Genomic DNA, 19,524 nt, shown 5'->3' with positions numbered 1-19,524 from the left:
CAATCCATGAGCATGGAATATTTTTCCATCTCTTTGTGTCTTCCTCAATTTCTTTCAGAAGTGTTTTACAGTTTTTAGGGTATAGATCCTTTACCTCTTTGGTTAGGTTTATTCCTAGGTATCTTATGCTTTTGGGTGCAATTGTAAATGGGACTGACGCCTTAATTTCTCTTTCTTCAGTCTCATTGTTAGTGTAGAGAAATGCCACTGATTTCTGGGCATTGATTTTGTATCTTGCCACACTGCCAAATTGTTGTATGAGTTCTAGCAATCTTGGGGTGAAGTCTTTTGGGTTTTCTATGTAGAGTATCATGTCATCGGCGAAGAGGGAGAGTTTGACTTCTTCTTTGCCGACTTGAGCCTTTTATGTCTTTTTGTTGCCTGATGGCTGAGGCTAGGACTTCTAGTACCATGTTGAATAGCAGTGGTGAGAGTGGACATCCCTGTCTTGTTCCTGATCTTAGGGGAAAGGTTCGCAGTGTTTCCCCATTGAGAAAGATATTTGCTGTGGGCTTTTCATAAATGGCTTTTAAGATGCTGAGGAATGTTCCCTCTATCCCTACACTTTCAAGAGTTGTGATCAGGAATGGATGCTGTATTTTGTCCAATGTTTCCTCTGCATCTATTGAGAGGATCATATGGTTCTTGTTTTTTCTCTTGCTGATATGATCAATCACATTAATTGCTCTACAAGTGTTGAACCAGCCTTGCATCCTGGGGATAAATCCCACTTGGTCATCGTGAATAATCTTCTTAATGTATTGTTGAATCCTATTGGCTTGTATCATGTTGAGAATTTCTGCATCCATGTTCATCAGGGATATTGGTCTATAATTCTCCTTTTTGGTGGAGTCTTTGTCTGGTTTTGGAATTAAGGTGATGCTGGCCTCATAGAACAAGTGTGGAAGTACTCCATCTCTTTCTATCTTTCTGAACAGCTTTAGTAGAATAGGTATGGTTTCTTCTTTAAACGTTTGATAGAACTCCCCTGGGAAGCCATCTGGCCCTGGACTTTTGTGTCTTGGGAGGTTTTTGATGACTGCTTCAGTTTCCTCTCTGGTTATTGGCCTGTTCAGGTTTTCTATTTCTTCCTGTTCCAGTTTTGGTAGTTTGTGGCATCCAGATATGCGTCCATTTCTTCTAGATTACCTAATTTATTGGCGTATACTGCTCATAATAAGTTTCTAAAATCGTTTGTATTTCCTTGGTGTTGGTGGTGATCTCTCCTTTCTCATTCACGATTTTATTAATTTGAGTCCTTTTCTCCCTCCTTTTTAATAAGGCTGGCTAATGGTTTATCTATCTTATTAATTCTTTCAAAGAACCAACCTCTGGTTTTGTTAATCTGTTCCACAGTTGTTCTGGTCTCTATTTCATTGAGTTCTGCTCGAATTTTTTTTTTTAAGCCTGTTTTTTGTTTTTACTGGAGGCTCAGGTGGCATATGACAGTTCATAAAATGGCTTCAGAGGTAGGGGCTGGGGTTGTTGGGAGGGGGAGACAAAAAATAAACTGGGGTGGGAAATAAAACAACCAGGAGGAGGTAAGAGCTGGCTGGTTCTTTCTCAGCCTGATTAGGGGAGGGAGCTGGTGCCTCTGAACAATAGGATGGATCCCTTCCTTCACCCTTGGTGGGGGAGAGAGGAAAAGCAAAAGGCTGTTGCTTCGGACCTCCTGAGTCTCAAGGAAAAGGGGAAAGCCGGTGTTCTGATGTCATGAATTCTGGGAAGGGGGAGGGGGTGCTGGGCCGGGTAGAGGGCAGCTGGAAAAACTGGCAGATAACCAGATGGTAGCCCTGGGGGTCCTTCATGTTGGAGTCACTCCAGTATGGTGGTGGTGGTGGGAGGTCCCCACTGTTGATGGGGGCCGAGGTCTCCTGGGCTGTGGACTGCCTGGGTCCGGGCGGCTGCTGCTGCCGCCGCCGCTGGAAGTACGGACGGTTTCGTGGGCACTGGGGCTCAGGCCGGGACCATCAGTGGGGCCTTGGCTGGGCTTGGTCTCGCCATCCCACCATCCCAGTGGTAGGCTGCTGGGGTGGCCTGGGGCGGAAAGGCCTTCGGTACCTAGGCCGGAACCTGGGAAGGGGACCCGCTCATCTCCTTGCTGTTGGTCTCCCTCCAGTGGAGCTGTCTCTGTGGGCTCTACCCGGTCGGTGCCCTCTATAGGCTGCTGCTGGTTGAGGGGCCGAGGGCCTCGCACAAAGCGCCGGCGGTAGAAGAAGGGAGGCGGGTGCCGCCGCCTGGGCCTCTGCCCAGAGTCCTCAGCTCGCTCCCCCTCGCTGCCCGGTTCTGTCCCACCTGATGGAGCCTCTGCCACCATGGGTGGCGGGGCAGCTGGACGGGGCCGGGGGATGAATCGGCGGAACCTGCGACGATTAGGGGCATAGCTGCTGCCCTTCACTGGCACGCCCCCGGGCCCAGGTACGTTGGCAGCTTCTGCACCCTTCTCTCCCTCCACGACATCAAACTCCACGTCCCCCCATCTCCGACGCTGCGCAGGAACTTCCTGGGGTTGCTCCTCTTAATGGCCGTCTGGTGAACAAAGACACACTCCTTGGTGTCATTCCTGTTGATGAATCCGTAATGATTCTGGACGTTGAAACGAATTCTCTTCTTCCGCTGGGTGTAGGATCTATCTGCTGTTTTTTCTCCAGCTCCTTTAGGTGCAAGGTTAGCTTTTGTATTTGAGTTCTTTCCAGGTTTTGGGTGGATGCTTGTATTGCGATGTATTTCCCCCTCAGGGCTGCTTTTGCTGCATCCCAAAGATTTTGAACGGTTGTATCTTCATTCTCATTAGTTTCCATGAATCTTTTTAATTCTTCTCTAATTTCCTGGTTGACCCTTTCATCTTTTAGCAGGATGGTCCTTAACCTCCACGTGCTTGAAATCCTTCCAAACTTCTTCTTGTGATTTAGTTCTAGTTTCAAAGCATCTTGGTGTGAGAATATGCAGGGGACGATCCCAATCTTTTGGTATCAGTTAAGACCTGATTTGTGCCCCAGTATGTGGTCTATTCTGGAGAAAGTTCCATGTGCACTTGAGAAGAATGTGTATTCAGTTGTGTTTGGATGTAAAGTTCTGTAGATATCTGTGAAATCCATCTGGTCCAGTGTATCACTTAAAGCTCTCGTTTCTTTGGAGATGTTGTGCTTAGAAGACCTGTCGATTGTAGAAAGTGCTATATTCAAGTTTCCAAGTGTATTATTATCTAAGTATGTCTTAACTTTGGTTATTAATTGATTGAGACACTTGGCGGCTCCTGCATTCAGGGCATAAATATTCATGATTGTTAGGACCTCTTGTTGGATAGATCCTTTAAGTATGATATAGTGTCCCTCTTCATCTCTTACTACAGTCTTTGGGATAAATTTTAGTTTATCTGATATAAGGATGGCTACCCCTGCTTTCTTTTGAGGACCATTTGAATGGTAAATGGTTCTCCAACCTTTTATTTTCAGGCTGTAGGTGTCCTTCTGTCTAAAATGAGTCTCTTGTAAACAGAATGTAGATGGGTCCTGCTTTGTTATCCAGTCTGAAACCTTGTGCCTTTTGATGTGGTCATTAAGCCCGTTCACATTCAGAGTTACTATTGAAAAATATGAATTTAGTGTCATCGTAATACCTATTTAGTCCCTGTTTTTGTGGATTGTTTCCTTGGACTTCCTCTTTCTTTTACAGGGTCCCCCTTAATATTCTTGCAGAACCGGCTTGGTGGTCACATATTCCTTCAGTTTCTGCCTATCTTGGAAGCTCTTTATCTCTCCTTCTATTATGAATGAGAGTCTTGCTGGATAAAGTATTCTTGGCTGCATGTTCTTCTCATTTAGGACCCTGAATATATCCTGCCTGCCCTTTCTGGCCTGCCAGGTCTCTGTGGAGAGGTCTGCTGTTATCGTAATGCTTCTCCCCATAAAAGTTAGGGATTTCTTGTCTCTTGCTGCTTTAAGGATCTCCTCTTTATCTTTGGAATTTGCAAGTCACTAATAAATGTCGAGGTGTTGAGAAGTTTTTATTGATTTAGAGGGGAATCTCCCTATCTCCTGGATCTGAATGCCTGCTTCCCTTCCCAAGTTAAGAAAGTTCTCAGCTATGATTTGTTCAAATACAGTTTCTGGACCTCTGTCCCTTTTTGCGTCCTCGGGAACCCCAATTAGACATAGATTTTTCCTTCTGAGGCTATCATTTATTTCCCTTAACCTGTCCTCATGATCTTTTGTTTTTCTCTTTTTTACTCAGTTTCCTGCTTTGCCATCAACTTGTCTTCTATGTCACTCACTCATTCTTCTACCTCATTAACCCTCATCGCTAGGACCCCCAGTTTGGATTGTGTCTCATTTAATTTATTTTTAATTTTGGTCTGATTAGATATAAATTCTGCAGTCATGAAGTCTCTTGAATCCTTTAGGCTTTTTTCTAGAGCCACCAGGAGCTTTATAATTGTGCTTCTGAATTGGCTTTCTGACATTGAATTGTAATTCCGATTTCGTAACTCTATGGGAGAGAGGACTGTTTCAGATTCTTTCTTTTGTGGTGAGTTTTTCCTTCTAGTCATTTTGCTCAGTGCAGAGTGGCCAAAAACAAGTTGAACTGGAAAAAGGAGAAAAGGAGAGAAAAAAAAAAAGAAAAACAAGGAGGGGGGGACAAACAGAAAACAAAAAACAAGGGTGAGTATCCTCTGATTCTATATACTGTAAATCCCTCGACTTCCCCTGAAACTTTCCAGTGCTGCTTGGTCAATAACTTGCTTTTCCCCTGTCCTTCCAGCTGGTCTTCTGGGGGAGGGGCCTGCTGTGCTGATTCTCAGGTGTGTGCTCCTCGGGGAGCTGCCCTGCCCCCTGCCTGGTGCATGGCTCAGTGGGAGCTGTTTATCCTGTGAGTCCCCTGCTCAATCCCAGGTACAAGGTGACACCAGGGGAACAACAGTGGCGGTGGCCAGCTCTCCAGCTATAGAGTCAGCTCCCGCAGTAACTAGCACAGCTCTCAGTCCTCAGGGGCCTGGATGCTCCGGGGCGGGGGGCGCCAATCTGTACAGCTCGGGGGCAGGAGCATCCTCGCTGTCCTGTGTCCTCCCGGCCTCTGCCTGTCCCGGAGGGAGCGCCGGATCCTGGGCTGTGTCCCCCGGGGCCCTGGGCTCCGGGGCCTGCACTGCTGGAATCGCGCTCCTGGGGCCGCGCAGCCCCCTCCAGGCGGAGCCACCGCCTGAGCCACCCGAGCTGTTTCTGAGGTCCCGCGGTGCAGCCCTTTAGGGAGCTCGGCGGGGGGTGTGGCGGCTCTCCCTGGGGTACGGGTCCTCAGTTGGTGCCCCCGGGAGCCTGAGGGCATCCCTGCTCCCCCCCACCCCCGGATCCTGCCCGAACTCCCTGCGAGCGCCTTTCCGCCCGGGAAGGTTGGTGCAGCTCCTGCTTCTCCGGGATGGGGCTCTCCTGTCCTGGGGACACTCGCCCCGGCCTCAGCCCGGCTCCTCGCGGGGCCCCTCCCCCTTGGATGCCTTTTGTTTCTTTATTTCTCCCCCCCCCCCCCGTCTTCCTACCTTGATAGAAGCGCGAATTCTTCTCACTGTAGCATTCCAGCTGTTCTCTCTTTAAATCTCAGGCCGAATTCGTAGGTTTTCAGGCTGATTTGAAAGTTATCTAGGTAAGTTGGTGGGGACAGGTGACTTGCACCTGTCTTCCACCATCTTGGAAACAAGCTGATTCACTTATATCTTGCAACATGTTCCCACCCTAGTGTTAGAGGACACCTCCACCATCTCACATAATTATCATTTCCTTCCCGTGGTGGGAACATTTCATCACCACTCTTGGCAACATTCAAGTATATAACACTCAAATGTTCTATCACTATACTATAATCAGAATGCTGTACATTAGATCCTCAGAACCTGTTGATCTTATAAATGGAAGCTTTGTCCTGTATGTCCCCATTTCTGCCACCCTTCAGCCCCTGATAACCACTTCTTCACTCTCTGTTTCTTTGAGTTTGGCTCTTTTATATTCCACATATAAGTGACACCATACAATATTTGTCTTTTTTTTAATTATCTCACTTTGGCATCAAGATCCATCCGAACTGTCACAAATGGCAGGATGTCATTATTTCTCGTGACAGAATAATATTCCATTCCAATAGATATTCCATTAATTAATTATAGATTTATAATATATGGTATATATTATCAAATAAACAATTGATTATATAATTATTATATATTATATAATATATTATAGAATGATATTCCATTAATTAATATATAATATTTCCTAATATTCCGTTCCATTTCCAATGCGTGTGTGTGTGTGTATATACACATATAATGATGGAGTGAACATGGGGGTGCACATATCTCTTTGAGAGCCTAATTTAATTTTCTTCAAAACAGTATGCCAGCTGGAATTGCTGGATCATATGGTAATTCTATTTTTAACAAGAGTTCCCTTTCTCCACACCCTTGTGAGCACTTGTTTCCTCTTGTCTTTTTGATGACCTTGACCCTTCCATTCTTGAACCCCTCTCCTGCATTGGCTTTGTCCTCTACCTACTTTCATAGGTTTGCTGAAGACATTGCTTCATTAGTAATAACTACAGCTCTGCCATCATCTTATTTGGCAACACCTGTATTCCTAGAATTCCAGCAATCTTTGAGGACACTGGAACATGAATTCTATTGACCCTACCATCTTGTTGGTGGTACCTTGTTTTACCTTGTTGGTGTTGAATCTTCTTCCAATACTGTTCTCTTCTTAAGCTTTGTTCTGGGATATAGGTGAGTTAAGGAGAGAGTTTGATCCCTTAGGAGAGAGCTTGATCCCTTAGGGTCTTACTTTCAAGTGAGGCCAGAGCAGCCTAACTTTACCCTATTATTGAGGCAACACCCTTGTGAGCCTGTGAGCAGTGCCCTGTGTGTTATGGCACTTTCTACTCTGGGGTACTCTCCTGACACTCAAGTATATTCTGCTGAAGACTTAAGGGCACTCTGTAGCTTTCTAGATTCTCTCTCCCAGCAGCTATCCTTTCGAGGACTCTGCTCTACAGAGACTCCAGCTGTGTTGACCTTCCCAGGCCCCCGCACCATCTCCTCATCTCCAGAAAGTTGCCAGGCTCTGTCCAGGGCCTCCCTTCTTGCGCCGCACCCTTGACTCTCTCCAGGAAGTATGCTGGACAATTGTAAACTCAATCTGTTGGTTTCTCATTTCTCAGGGATTCCTGCCAATGCTGACTGTTTTCCAGTGTCTAAACACCATTGTTTGAGAATATATATAAATGGAGGAGGTCCAGATTTTTAGTTATTTAAGATGAGAGGGTAAATCTTGGCCAGCAGACAGAAATCCTCATTTTCCCTCTTCCTCACACCCCTCCTTACTCAGTTTAGACCTCATGCTCAATCACTGTAGACATGACCTTGTTCTTTGCTCTTTTCTTCTTCTAGCTTGACAAACCATAGTCCTGGTTAAATCCAGATCTCTGCCAATCCCTGTTTGCCTCTGCAGATGAGCACACCTGCATAGAAATACCTACCATGGCGGCAGCTTTGTATTTAAATTTATGGCTGTGGACACCTGTGGACCATTCATGCTGCCTGACAAATACATTGTCTGTCTCCAATCCAATCTCTAAATGGCCACACCAAGCCTTCTTCTCAAAGTCCAAATTTTCCACCACCATCTTCTCTCTCTCAGCTTCCAACTTTGTTGGAAAATGTAAGCCACTAGAGTCATTTCAAAGACAATCCGTGCCAGCGTCACTGACTTACGCTTCCCTGCACTCAACCTGCTTTCTGGCCTCTTCCAGAGATGACCACCCTCCCCTCATTAACCTATCTCTTCCTCTGTGCATGAGGCCTCAGTTTCTCATTTCAAAGGACTTTACTGCAGTGATTCTCCTTTCTCTCTCCCACATCATCAGGTGGTTGCCTTTCATTGGATCATTCCCATTACTCAGAGTTTCTCTCATCTTAAAGGAACTCATGGCCCTGCTTCCTCCCCATTTCTGTATCATTTATTTGCTCTCCTTTTGAAGCAAAACTCAGTGAAAAACCTCACTGCCATTAATCCATCTCTTCCCACCTTCTCTTGATTCCACCCTTATCAGGCTTTAGCTGCCAATACACACCTAAAAATGTTCTCATCAAGGTCACTGTGACCTCCATGTCACTAAAGCCAAAGGTCAATTCTCAATTCTCATACTATTGACCCAGGAGCATTGACTTAATAAGTATTTTCTTCTCTTGGAGACATTTTCTGCCTTGGCTTCTAAGACACCACATGTACCTGCTTTTTTTTCTCAGTCCCCTTACTGGTTTCTCCTCTCGTCCATGACCTTGTTTTGTGGAACACCTCAGATTCAATCCTTTATCTCTTTACCAATACCTTCCCTTTTGATGATCGTATCCTGTCTTATGGCATTATACTGCATCCATGTGCTGCAACACCCTCCCTCATTTACATTTTTAACCCAGACTGTTCTTCCAGCTTAAGACTCATACACCCAACTGCTTACACAACATCTCCACTTGGATGCCAAGGGACATCTCCAGCTCATCATGGATGAATGAGAATTCTGTCCCACTTATCCAGTGCCTTCTAACTCGTTTCCTTGCTTCGATCCCTATTCCTTCATAATGTATGCTCAACATGGCAGCTAGAATAAGCAATCCTTTTAAAATTTAGGTCAACAGCATCCGTCCTTTGCCAATAACTTCAGTGCCTCCATTTCATTCAGATTAAAAGACAAAGTCCTTGTAGTGGCCTGCAGCCTGCTGATCTGGGTCCTGTGACTACTCCACTGTGTCCTCTGACTTTCCTTTTGTTCATTTTGTTGTGTCTGCACTGGCCTCTCTGCTCTCTGAAACATGCAGCCATGCTCCCTGCTTAAGGCCTTTGCAGGAGCTGCTCTCTGCCCAGAACACTTTCCCCCCATTTATCAGCCTGGCTCACTCCTTCAAGTCTTTGCTCAAATGCCACCTTCTCAATGAGGTGATCTGATGGTTCCACTTAACTCCATAACTAGCCTTTCCTTGTGCTCTGACCCACCTCCACTCTGCTCCTTGCCATTTCCTACCTTCCTTACTTCCTTCCTTCTTTCCTTCCTTCTATTCCTTCTTCTTCTTCTACTTCTTCTTCTTCTTCTTCTTTCCTTCCTCCCTCCCTTCTCCTTTCTTTCTTTCTTTCTTTCTTTCTTTCTTTCTTTCTTTCTTTCTTTCTTTTTCTTTCTTTCTTCTTTCTCTCTTTCTGAAGTGCTCCTTGCCATTTTCTAGATAATTCACTTGCTCATTATGTCAATGTTCTTGTCTCTAATGGCTAAGATATAGGCTCAATGAGGCTCCAAAGCCTGATTTTGTTCACTCATGTCTCCATGTGCATAGAACACTGTCAGCACACACAAATACTTGTTAAATCAATGTTGGCTGAAATTCCTATTCCTTTTGTTCAAGTTTATGTGTATGTGTGTGTGTTTCAGTTGTTCTTAGGTTCCTGTTGCTCATTTTAATCTGATTTGACTTGGACAAAAGTATTTAGGTGAAGAAAAAGAGAAAGTGATTTCAGTGATTTTGGACCATAAACCTGACTTCAACCTGAAAATCATCATGCCAAAGAGTCTGGGTTTAAGACCAGTGATTATAATGTCCTACCTTTCCTGGACCAAGATATCACCAATGCCATCTCACATTAGGATGGCAAGAGTTAGTTGTGAGATCCAGTCAGGCTCTGTGCTCAGTGCAGAGTCTGCTTGGGATTCTCTCTTTCCCTCATTCTCTGCCCCTCTCCTCACTTGCACTCACGTGCTCTCTTTCTCTCTCATAAATAGATAGATAGATGATAGATAGATAGATAGATAGATAGATAGATAGATAGATCTTTTTTTTTTTTTAAGTGTGGCAAGAGTGTATTGTTCTTCCTATAAAGGCAACCAGTGTCTGTCCCCTCTCTGTCCTTTGGGCCACAGAATGGTCAATGTCTTCCCCAATATGACCACAGTACAGTCACATCATTTAAACCCCAGTTGATTACCTCTCAGCTTTTGATTTAAAAGTTCAGTCTCCTATCTTTTCTCAGCTTTCACTTGACAGTTAATGGAAATGAGTTGTGTTTCATTGTCTGGACTCTACTTTATACTTTGAGTATTTCCCACCTTTATTTGCTTAAAAAAGTGGAACATTAAGTGGCTCAGCTGTGCTTCACACATGAAACCTGTGCACCCATAGGCATCACCTCTTCTGCTTTACCCCAGTTACCATGAATGCAACTATGTGTGTGCACAGGCACCTGTCCCACAAAGCCATTAGCAACCTTGAGATAAGATTCTTTGAGGCAAGTTTGTAGCATTTAGACCAGCACATACCTTTTGTGGCACAAGTGAGAAGCTGTCACATAATGAACTGGACAATTTAGCAGCAGTGGTAGAGTCAGTGCTTTAACATACACCATACACAGTTAGGAAAACAATGCCCCATGATTGCACTAACATCTTTGCCACAACTATTTCTCTGCTTATTCTCCTTGCTAGCTTTCCCTCTTTTCATCATATGAATTGGCAAATTCAGTTTATTCTCTCCTTGCCAGAAGGAATTCAGTGCCCTTCTAAACTTAAATAGCTATGTGATTTACCTGTGGGAAGTTCCTCTTCCAGAGTCTTTTTTTTAAGTTTTAATTCCAGTATGGGGGGCTCCTGGGTGGCTCAGTGGTTGAGCATCTGCCTTTGGCTCAGGTCATGATCCCAGGGTCCTGGGATCGAGTCCCACATCAGGCTTCTTGCAGGGAGCCTACTTCTCCCTCTGCCTGTGTCTCTGCTTCTCTTTGTGCATCTCTCATTAATAAATACATATTTTTTAAATTCCAGTATAGTTAACATGCAATGTTATATTAGTTTCAGGTGTACAATATAGTGATTCAATACTTCCATACATTTCATGATGATGTTCATCTCAACAAGTGCACTCCTTGATCCCCATCACCTATTTCACCCATCATCCCACCAACCTCCCATCTGATAACCATCAGTTTGTTCTCTATAGTTAAGAGTCTCTTTCTTGGTTTCTCTCTCTCTGTGTCTCTTTCTCTTTTTTTCTTTGCTCATTTGCTTTCTTTTAAAAAAATATTTATTTAACATTTTTAAAATTTAAATTCAATTTGCCAACATATAGTATAATACCCAGTGCTCACCCCATCAAGTGCCCTCTTCATTTCCCATCACCCAGTTATCCCATTCCCCCTCCAACTCTCCTTCTGCAGTCCTTTGTTCATTTAGCAGAGTTAGAAGTCTCTTATGGTTTGTCTGTATCTCTAATTTTTCCCACTCAGTTCCCCTCCTTTCCCTTATAATCCTTTTCACTATTTCTTATATTCCCTGTATAAGTGATATCATATAATGATTGTCCTTCTCTTTGATTGATTTACTTCACTACTTCACTCAGCATAATACTCTCCCAGTTCCATTCACGTCAAAGCAAATGGTGGGTATTTGTCCTTTATTTTTTTTTCATACTGTTTTCTTTAAAGATTTTATTTATTTATTTATTCATGAGAGACACACAGAGAGAGGCAGAGGCATAGGCAGAAGGAGAAGCAGGCTCTCTGTGGGGAGCCCGATGGGATCACGCCCTGAGCCAAAGGCAGATGCTCAACCCCTGAGCCACCGAGGGGTCCCTCCATACTGTTTTCCACACTGGCTATATCAGTTTGCATTCCCACTAACAGTACACAACGTTTACTTTTTCTCCACAACCTCACCAATACCTATTGCTTCCGTGTTGTTGATTTTAGTCATTCTGACAGATGTAAGGTGACATCACATTGTAGGTTTGATTTGCATTTCCTTAATGATGAGTCATGTCAAGCATCTTTTCATCTGGGTGTCTTCTTTGGAGAAATGTCTGTTCATGTCCACCCATTTTTTTTTTTTTTTTTTTTTTTTAAACAAGAAGTACTTTTTGTTTGTTTGTTTTTTATTTTTTTTATTTTTTATTTTTAAAGATTTTATTTATTTATTCATGATAGTCACAGAGAGAGAGAGAGAGAGAGAGAGAGAGAGAGGCAGAGACACAGGCAGAGGGAGAAGCAGGCTCCATGCACCGGGAGCCCGACGTGGGATCCGATCCCGGGTCTCCAGGATCGCGCCCTGGGCCAAAGGCAGGCGCCAAACCGCTGCGCCACCCAGGGATCCCTCCACCCATTTTTAAATTGGATTTTTTTGGTTTGTGAGTGTTGAGTTGTATTATTTCTTTATATATTTTGTCTTCCAGTCTTGAAGGTCAATATTAAAAATATTTTCTCTCTGTGGTGAAGACTGGACCCCAAGGTGTCCAGACAAGGACAGAGAAGGAGCAGCTACAGGAGGATGGGATCGACCTCTGGCCCATGCAGGCACCTTTGATAGGCACATTAGTGTATGCATGTGTATACATGGGCATATGCATGTTGCAGGCATGTACACATGCATATATGTGTGCATGTGCTTGTGTGTGTGTGTGTGTTCAGGTATTTGAATACAGCAAAGGGGTAATTACATCTGAGGAGGCAGGCAGGGTCCCCTTGCTCTTCAGGAGAGACTGTCACTTGATACCAAGTATGTAGGGGTGGGAGGGTGGGAATGCTAGTACCAGCAGCTGCTTTTAATAATGCCTCTCACCTCTGCTGATTAATACATTTGTCAAAAGAAAAGGGAAATGGAAATGCCCCCCAATGCTGGGAGTGGGATAGGATTGGTTGAGATGTCCAACCTCAGATTAATTATTAGTGGTCTCATGTCCTCTCTTGGGCTCCAGATACAATAGAGTGATAAGGGAGGAGACACATACACAGATTTGTCTTGCCCTTTCTATATCCAGCTGGCATTCAGTTCCCAAGGGGGTTGGAGCATGGCTCGTTCCCAGCCAAAACTCCCCAAAGGCACCAGCAGTTTACAGAAAAGCCGGCAAACTGCAAGCTCCATCAAGAAAGGCACCAGAGACCAAAGTAGTTTTCCACCTTCAAACAAAAGCAAGCAGAACCTGAGGCAGATTTGGGTTTGCTCTACCCAGAAGAAAGATGACAAAGTTAGCTCAGGGAAGAGATTTCCCACAGCCCAGAGAATGGACAGGGCCCTGGGGACAGACTAAATAAGTTTGGACACTTAGGTCTGCATAGATGAGTGTTGGATTACACTAAATTGCACATAAGAAGGATAATGGAAATAGCTTATTCTCATTGTACCCCAGAACAATAGAACTGGTAATTATCCCAGGAAGTTTCAAAAGAATTCTTTTCTTTCAAATCCAACAAGAGTTTTTGAATTTTAGGGTAGAGGTAGTTCAATGCAATGTTTTCACTAAAACCAAAACAAAACAAAACAAAAAAACAAAAAAGTTTCCTTCTTCTCCTAGGTATATAGAGAGATGTTATTTCCACCTCTTCTGTGGTTGAGGGTCACATGACCAGTGGGATGTGGGTGCAAGTGATGTAATTTGACCCCCAAACTTTCTGTGAGAGCTCCGTATTCTCTCTCCCATCAAAGACAGTCTTGTGGAGCTGCTTAATAGGATAGCGCTGCAAGGTGGAAGGCCTCTGGGTCCTTAAATGATTTTGTGGAGCAGAGCTACTTCTTCCCTACCAAGCACTCACTGGGTGACAGACAAGACTGTTTCCTAGTGCATGAAGCCTAGGGCACCATTAATAAGGTATGCAAACTGGGTTTGCTTAAAACAACAGAAATATATTGTCTCACATTTCTGGAAGCTGCTCTGGACCATATTATTGTCTGGGAAGGCTCTAGGGGAGGATGCTTCTTTGCCCTTTCTTGGCTTCCAATGGTTGTGGCAATCCTTGGCATTCATTTCTGGGTTTGTAGTTGGTCACTGTAACCTTTGTCTGTCCATTGCATGATGGTCTCTCCTTGTGTATCTTTCTAGGTGTCCAAAATTCCATCTTCTAGCAGACACCAGTCATGAATTAGAACCCACCTTAGTCCTGTATGACTTCATCTTAACTTGATTTATATCTGCAAGAAACTATTCCCAAATAAGGTTGCAGTCACAGATATTAGGAGTTAAGACTTGAACATATCTTTCTGGGGGACTCAATTCAACCCACTGTAGTATCTAAAATTTGGAGCTTGTTTGTTATAGAAGATGGTATTATTTTCTCTGACTGATACAAGTCTGGTATTGGTCCCTGCTGAGAAGAACTTTCTCCAGGAAACCCTTCTTAACCTCTTTCCTAAACATAGACCATGTGCTACTTTCACAGTGGATTCTTCACATTGCCTAAATTTCCCTTATTATTTTATTTATTATGCTGAGCTATGATGTCTTAATTATCTATATAAGTCAGCTTTTTGTCTCCTCTGCTACACTGTTCATGTCCTAGAGGCAGGAACTTCTTGTTCTTCATTGTATCTCCTGTGCCTGGTACATAATATATTTCTTAATAAATTCTTTTCAGGTAAACAAATGGATGGTGTGAGGAGGGCTTGGATGCTCTGGCACAAGCAGAATTAGTCTGACTTTCTGCCTTTAATTTGTTGTAGTCCCTAAAGGTCTCCTTGTTGCCAAATCCACAGGCTTATTCTCACTTCCCTTGTCTTTCTTGTTTCATGTGCCAGAGTTGGATGTCCTTGAACATCTCCCACATATTAATGATGTTTTAAGAATCTGGCTTTCTTGGGTTCCTGGTTCTCAGCTTATTATCAGTTCCTTCTTAAAAACTGCTTGTTTCTCATTTCTATTTTGACCCCTTGCCTATCACTTCAAACCCCACACCTCTAATAGAAAGTGTTTCTTTCACTCACTCCATTGGTAAAGATGGTTGGTTGAATTGACTTGAATTCCTTCTTAATCCATCTCCCAGTCCAGAACTTGCTTCATAGTGGCCACTCATCTCAATCAAGTCCCCCCACATGGACTTGAGAGCTACCTGGTCCTCCCCAGTTTTTCCAAGAATTACCACATCTCAGGATGTTAGCTAGGAGGTGCTCCCTACAGACCCATCAGGAGCCCTCAGGGATGGCAGGACCCTAAAGGTAGCCTTGTTCACTAAGCCATGCTTAGTTTTAAAAGACAACTTAAAAATTAGGCTTTATTTTTTTAGAGCAGGTTCATAGCAAAATTGAACTGAAAGTACAGAGTTCCCAGATACCCTCTGCCTTCATACATGTATAGCCTCCCCTACTATTATGGATTGGATGGTTATGTCTTCCCAGAATTCTTATGTTGAATAGTCTACATTACATTTTACAGGTTATGACAAATGTACATTTACCCACCATTATAGTATCATATAGAACGGTTTCCCTGGCCTAAAAGTCCTCTGCAGTCTGCCTATTTCTCCCTCCCTCCCTTTAACCCCTGGAAATCACTGAAATTTTTACCTTCTCCATAGTGTTGTCTTATAGAATGTCATATAATTGAACGTGTAGAGTATGTAGCATTTTCAGATTGGCTTCTTTCACTTAGTAATGTAAATTTAGGTTCTTGCATGTCTTTTCATTGCCTGGTAGTTCTTTTTTTTTTCCCCCCTAGCATTGAATACTATTCCCTTATCTGGATGTACCAGTTTATTTATCCACTCACCTAGCAAAAGACATCTTGATTGCTTAAAAGTTTAACAATTTTGAATAAAGTTTTCACATTTAAGTTAAATTAAACTAAATTAAATTAAATTTTTTTTTAGATGGGAAGGAGAGAGAGAGAGAGAGAATTTTAAGCAGGCTCCATGCCCAGTGCACAAGCAACCCTGAGATCATGACCTGAGCTGAAATAGACTCTGATGCCTAACTGCCTGAACCACCTAAGTGCCTCACAATAATGAATAAAGCTTTTGTAATCAACCATGTGCACGTTTTTATATGGACATAAATTTTTCCTTTGGATGAGCATAAAGAAGTGTGAATTTTAAAAATTATTTATTTATTTATTCATGAGAGACATGGAGAGAGCGGCAGAGACACAGCAGAGGGAGAAGCAGGCTCCCTGTGGCGAGCCGGATGCAGGACTTGATCCTAGGACCTCGGGATCAGGACCTGAGCCAAAGGCAGATGCTCAAGCCACCTAGGTGTCCCAAGAAGTGTGATTGTTATATTATGTGGTGAGACTATGTTTAATTTTAAAGAAACTGCCATACTGTCTCCAAGGTTGCTATACCATTTTGCTTTCTCATAAGTAACAAATGGGAGCTCCTGTTGTTCCACATCCTCACCAGCATTTGGTGGTGTCAATGTTCTGGATTTCAGCTATTGTAACAGGTGTGTAGTGGTATCTCATCATTGTTTAATTTGCATTTCTCTAACGACATATGATGTAAATCATGTTTTAACTTGCTTACTTGCTGACTAAATATCTTCTTTAGTCAAGTGTTCAGATCTTTGGCCCATTCTTTTTAAAGTCAGTTTGCTTGTTTTATCATTGAGTTTTAAGAGTTTTTATATATATTGCCTAACAGTCCTTTTTCAGATCTGTCTTTGGCAAATCTTTTCTCCCAATCTGTGGCTTGTCATCTCATTCCCTCAACATTGTTTTCACAGAGCAGAATATATTTACATATTATAATTGCCTTTGCTTCTTTGTAAAAATTGGTTGACTATATTTAGGTGTTTATTTCTAGGATCTCTATTCTGTTCCATGGATTTGTCTGTTCTTCCACTAATACCACAATGTTTTGATTACTGTGGGTCTAAAGAAAGACTTGAAGTCAGGTAAAATTAATCCTATAAATCTGTTTTTTTAATGTTTTCATATGATTTTTTTAATAATAAATTTATTTTTTATTGGTGTTCAATTTACCAACAAACAGAATAACACCCAGTGCTCATCCCGTCAAGTGCCCCCCTCAGTGCCCGTCATCCATTCACCCCCACCCCCCGCCCTCCTCCCCTTCCAGCACCCCAAGTTCATTTCCCAGAGTTAGGAGTCTTTATGTTCTGTCTCCCTTTCTGATATTTCCCACCCATTTCTTCTCCCTTCCCTTATATTCCCTTTCACTATTATTTATATTCCCCAAATGAATGAGAACATACAATGTTTGTCCTCCAATTGACTTACGTCACTCAGCATGATACCTTCCAGTTCCACCCACGTTGAAGCAAATGGTGGGTATTTGTCGTTTCTAATGGCTGAGGAATATTCCATTGTATACATAGACCACATCTTCTTTATCCATTCATCTTTCGATCAGGCTCCGTCCACAGTTTGGCTATTGTGGACATTGCTGCTATAACCATCGGGGTGCAGGTGTCCCGGCGTTTCATTGCATCTGCATCTTTGGGGTAAATCCCCAGCAGTGCAATTGCTGGTCGTAGGGCAGGTCTATTTTTAACTCTTTGAGGAACCTCCACACAGGTTTCCAGAGTGGCTGCACCAGTTCACATTCCCACCAACAGTGCAAGAGGGTACCCTTTTCTCCGCATCCTCTCCAACATTTGTGGTTTCCTGCCTTGTTAGTTTGCCCCATTCTCACTGGTGTGAGGTGGTATCTCATTGTGGTTTTGATTTGTATTTCCCTGATGGCCAGTGACGCGGAACATTTTCTCATGTGCATGTTGGCCGTGTCTGTGTCTTCGTCTGTGAGATTTCTCTTCATGTCTTTTGCCCATTTCATGATTGGATTGTTTGTTTCTTTGGTGTTGAGTTTAATAAGTTCTTTATAGATCTTGGAAACTAGCCCTTTATCTGATATATCATTTGCAAATATCTTCTCCCATTCTGTAGGTTGAAATCTGTTTTTTTTTTTTAATTAACTTGGCTTTCCCTATAAACTTTAGAATCAGTTAGCCAACTTCCATAAAATAACTTTCTGGAATTTTGATTGGGGTTGCATTGAATCTATAGATCAAGTTGGAAAGAACTGATATCTTGACAGTATTAAATCTCCCTAAGCATGAACATGGAATATCTCTCCACTTATATAGTCTTCAAATTTATTTATTTCCTCTTTTTGTATATTTTTTATTGGAGTTCTATTTGCCAACATATAGCATAACACCCAGTGCTCATCCTGACAAGTACCCCCCTCAGTGCCCGTCACCCAGTCACCCCATCCCCCCACCCACCTCCCCTTCCACTACCCCTTGTTCGTTTCCCAGAGTTAGCAGGGAAACCTCATGTTTCCATCATGGGTGACCATCATGTCACTCTCTTGATATTTTCCACTCATTTTCTCTCCTTTCCCCTTTAATCCCTTTCACTATTTTTATTTCTTTCATCAGAGTTTTATAGTTTACTTCATATAGATCTTGTACATATATTGTTAGATTTATATATACTTCATTTTTTAAGCTAATGTAAATGGTAATGTGTTTTAAAATTCAAATTCCACTTCTTAATTACTGATATATATATATATATATATATATATATATATATATATAAACACAATTGACTTTTGTATGTTAACCTTGTACCCTAAAATTTATAATCACTTACTAGTTCCAGGAGCTTTTTTGTTGATCCTCTCAGATTTTCTGCCTATATAATTATGTTATTTTTTGTGAACAAAGACAGTTTTAGTTCTTCTTTCTCACTCTGTATGCCTTTCATTTTATTTTCTTGTCTTATTGTATTACAAGGACTCCCAGTGTGATACTTTGAAGGAGTGATGAGAAGGGAAATCTTTATCTTTCTTGTTTCTAATCTTGGTGGGAGAGCTACTAGTCTCTAATCATTATGTGTAACGTTAGCTGTAAGTTTTTAGAGAATTCTCACGTATTTCTAGGTTTTCTGTGTTTTTAAAAAATCACAAATGGGTATTTAGCATTTTCTCAAATGCTTTTTCTGCATCTATTGATATGATAGTATGTTTTTTCTTCTTCTTTAGCTTGTTGATATGATGGAATTGATTTTCAAATGTTGAACAGGTTTGCATGCCTGGAAGAAACCTCACTTTATTATCATGTACAGCTCTTTTAATACACTTTTGGATTTGCCTTGCTAACACTTTGTTGAGAAGTTTTCATTATCCTTCATGTATATATTGGTTTGTTGTTTTCTTTTTTTTTTTTTTTTTGAATGTCTTTGTCTACTGTTGGTATCAGACTGCCCTCCTAGAATGAATAGGGAGTATTCTCTCGGTTTCTATCTTCTGAAAAGGATTATAGAGAATTGGTAGACTTTCTTCCTTAAATGTTTGTTAGAGCTCAGTAGTAAACCCTTCAGGGCCTAGTTTTTTTCTGTTGTGGAAGACTTAAAATATTCATTCAATTTTTTAAAAAACATATTATTAAAGTATAGTTGAGATACAATGTTATATTAGTTTCAGGTGTATAATATAGTGGCTTGACAATTCTATATATTACTCAGTGCTCACCAAGATAAGTGTAGTCACCATCTATCACCATACAGTGTTATTGTATTGAGTATATTCCCTATGTTATACTTTTCATTTATGTCACTTATTTATTTATTTTATAATTGAAGTTAGTATCTCCTAATCCCCTTCATGTATTTCACTCATTTCCCCACCTGTCCTCCCCTCTGGCAACTCTCAGTTTGTTCTCTGTATTTAAGAGTTTGTTTGGAGCAGCCTGGGTGGCTTAGAGGTTTAGCACCTCCTTCAGCCCAGGGCA

The 19,524-nt window shown here is 42.2% G+C and overlaps 1 long non-coding RNA gene and 1 pseudogene across 1 annotated transcript in view; one reads left to right on the top strand and one right to left on the bottom strand.

The window, feature by feature from the left end:
- LOC140617823 (uncharacterized) overlaps positions 1-15,777 on the top strand; it is a 28,290-nt gene extending 12,513 nt beyond the window's left edge. The window contains exon 3 of the long non-coding RNA XR_012017964.1: positions 15,639-15,777. This is a non-coding gene — a long non-coding RNA (uncharacterized lncRNA). The remainder of the gene's footprint in view (positions 1-15,638) is intronic.
- Positions 1,556-7,659, bottom strand: LOC140617940 (Y-box-binding protein 2 pseudogene; annotated as a pseudogene).
- Positions 15,778-19,524: the final 3,747 nt, after the last annotated feature.

Source organism: Canis lupus, chromosome 26 (genome assembly GCF_048164855.1).
Source record: "Canis lupus baileyi chromosome 26, mCanLup2.hap1, whole genome shotgun sequence".
Classification (NCBI taxonomy): domain Eukaryota; kingdom Metazoa; phylum Chordata; class Mammalia; order Carnivora; family Canidae; genus Canis; species Canis lupus.
Note: the sequence above shows the minus strand (reverse complement) of the source record. Positions and strands in the feature narration are given on the sequence as shown.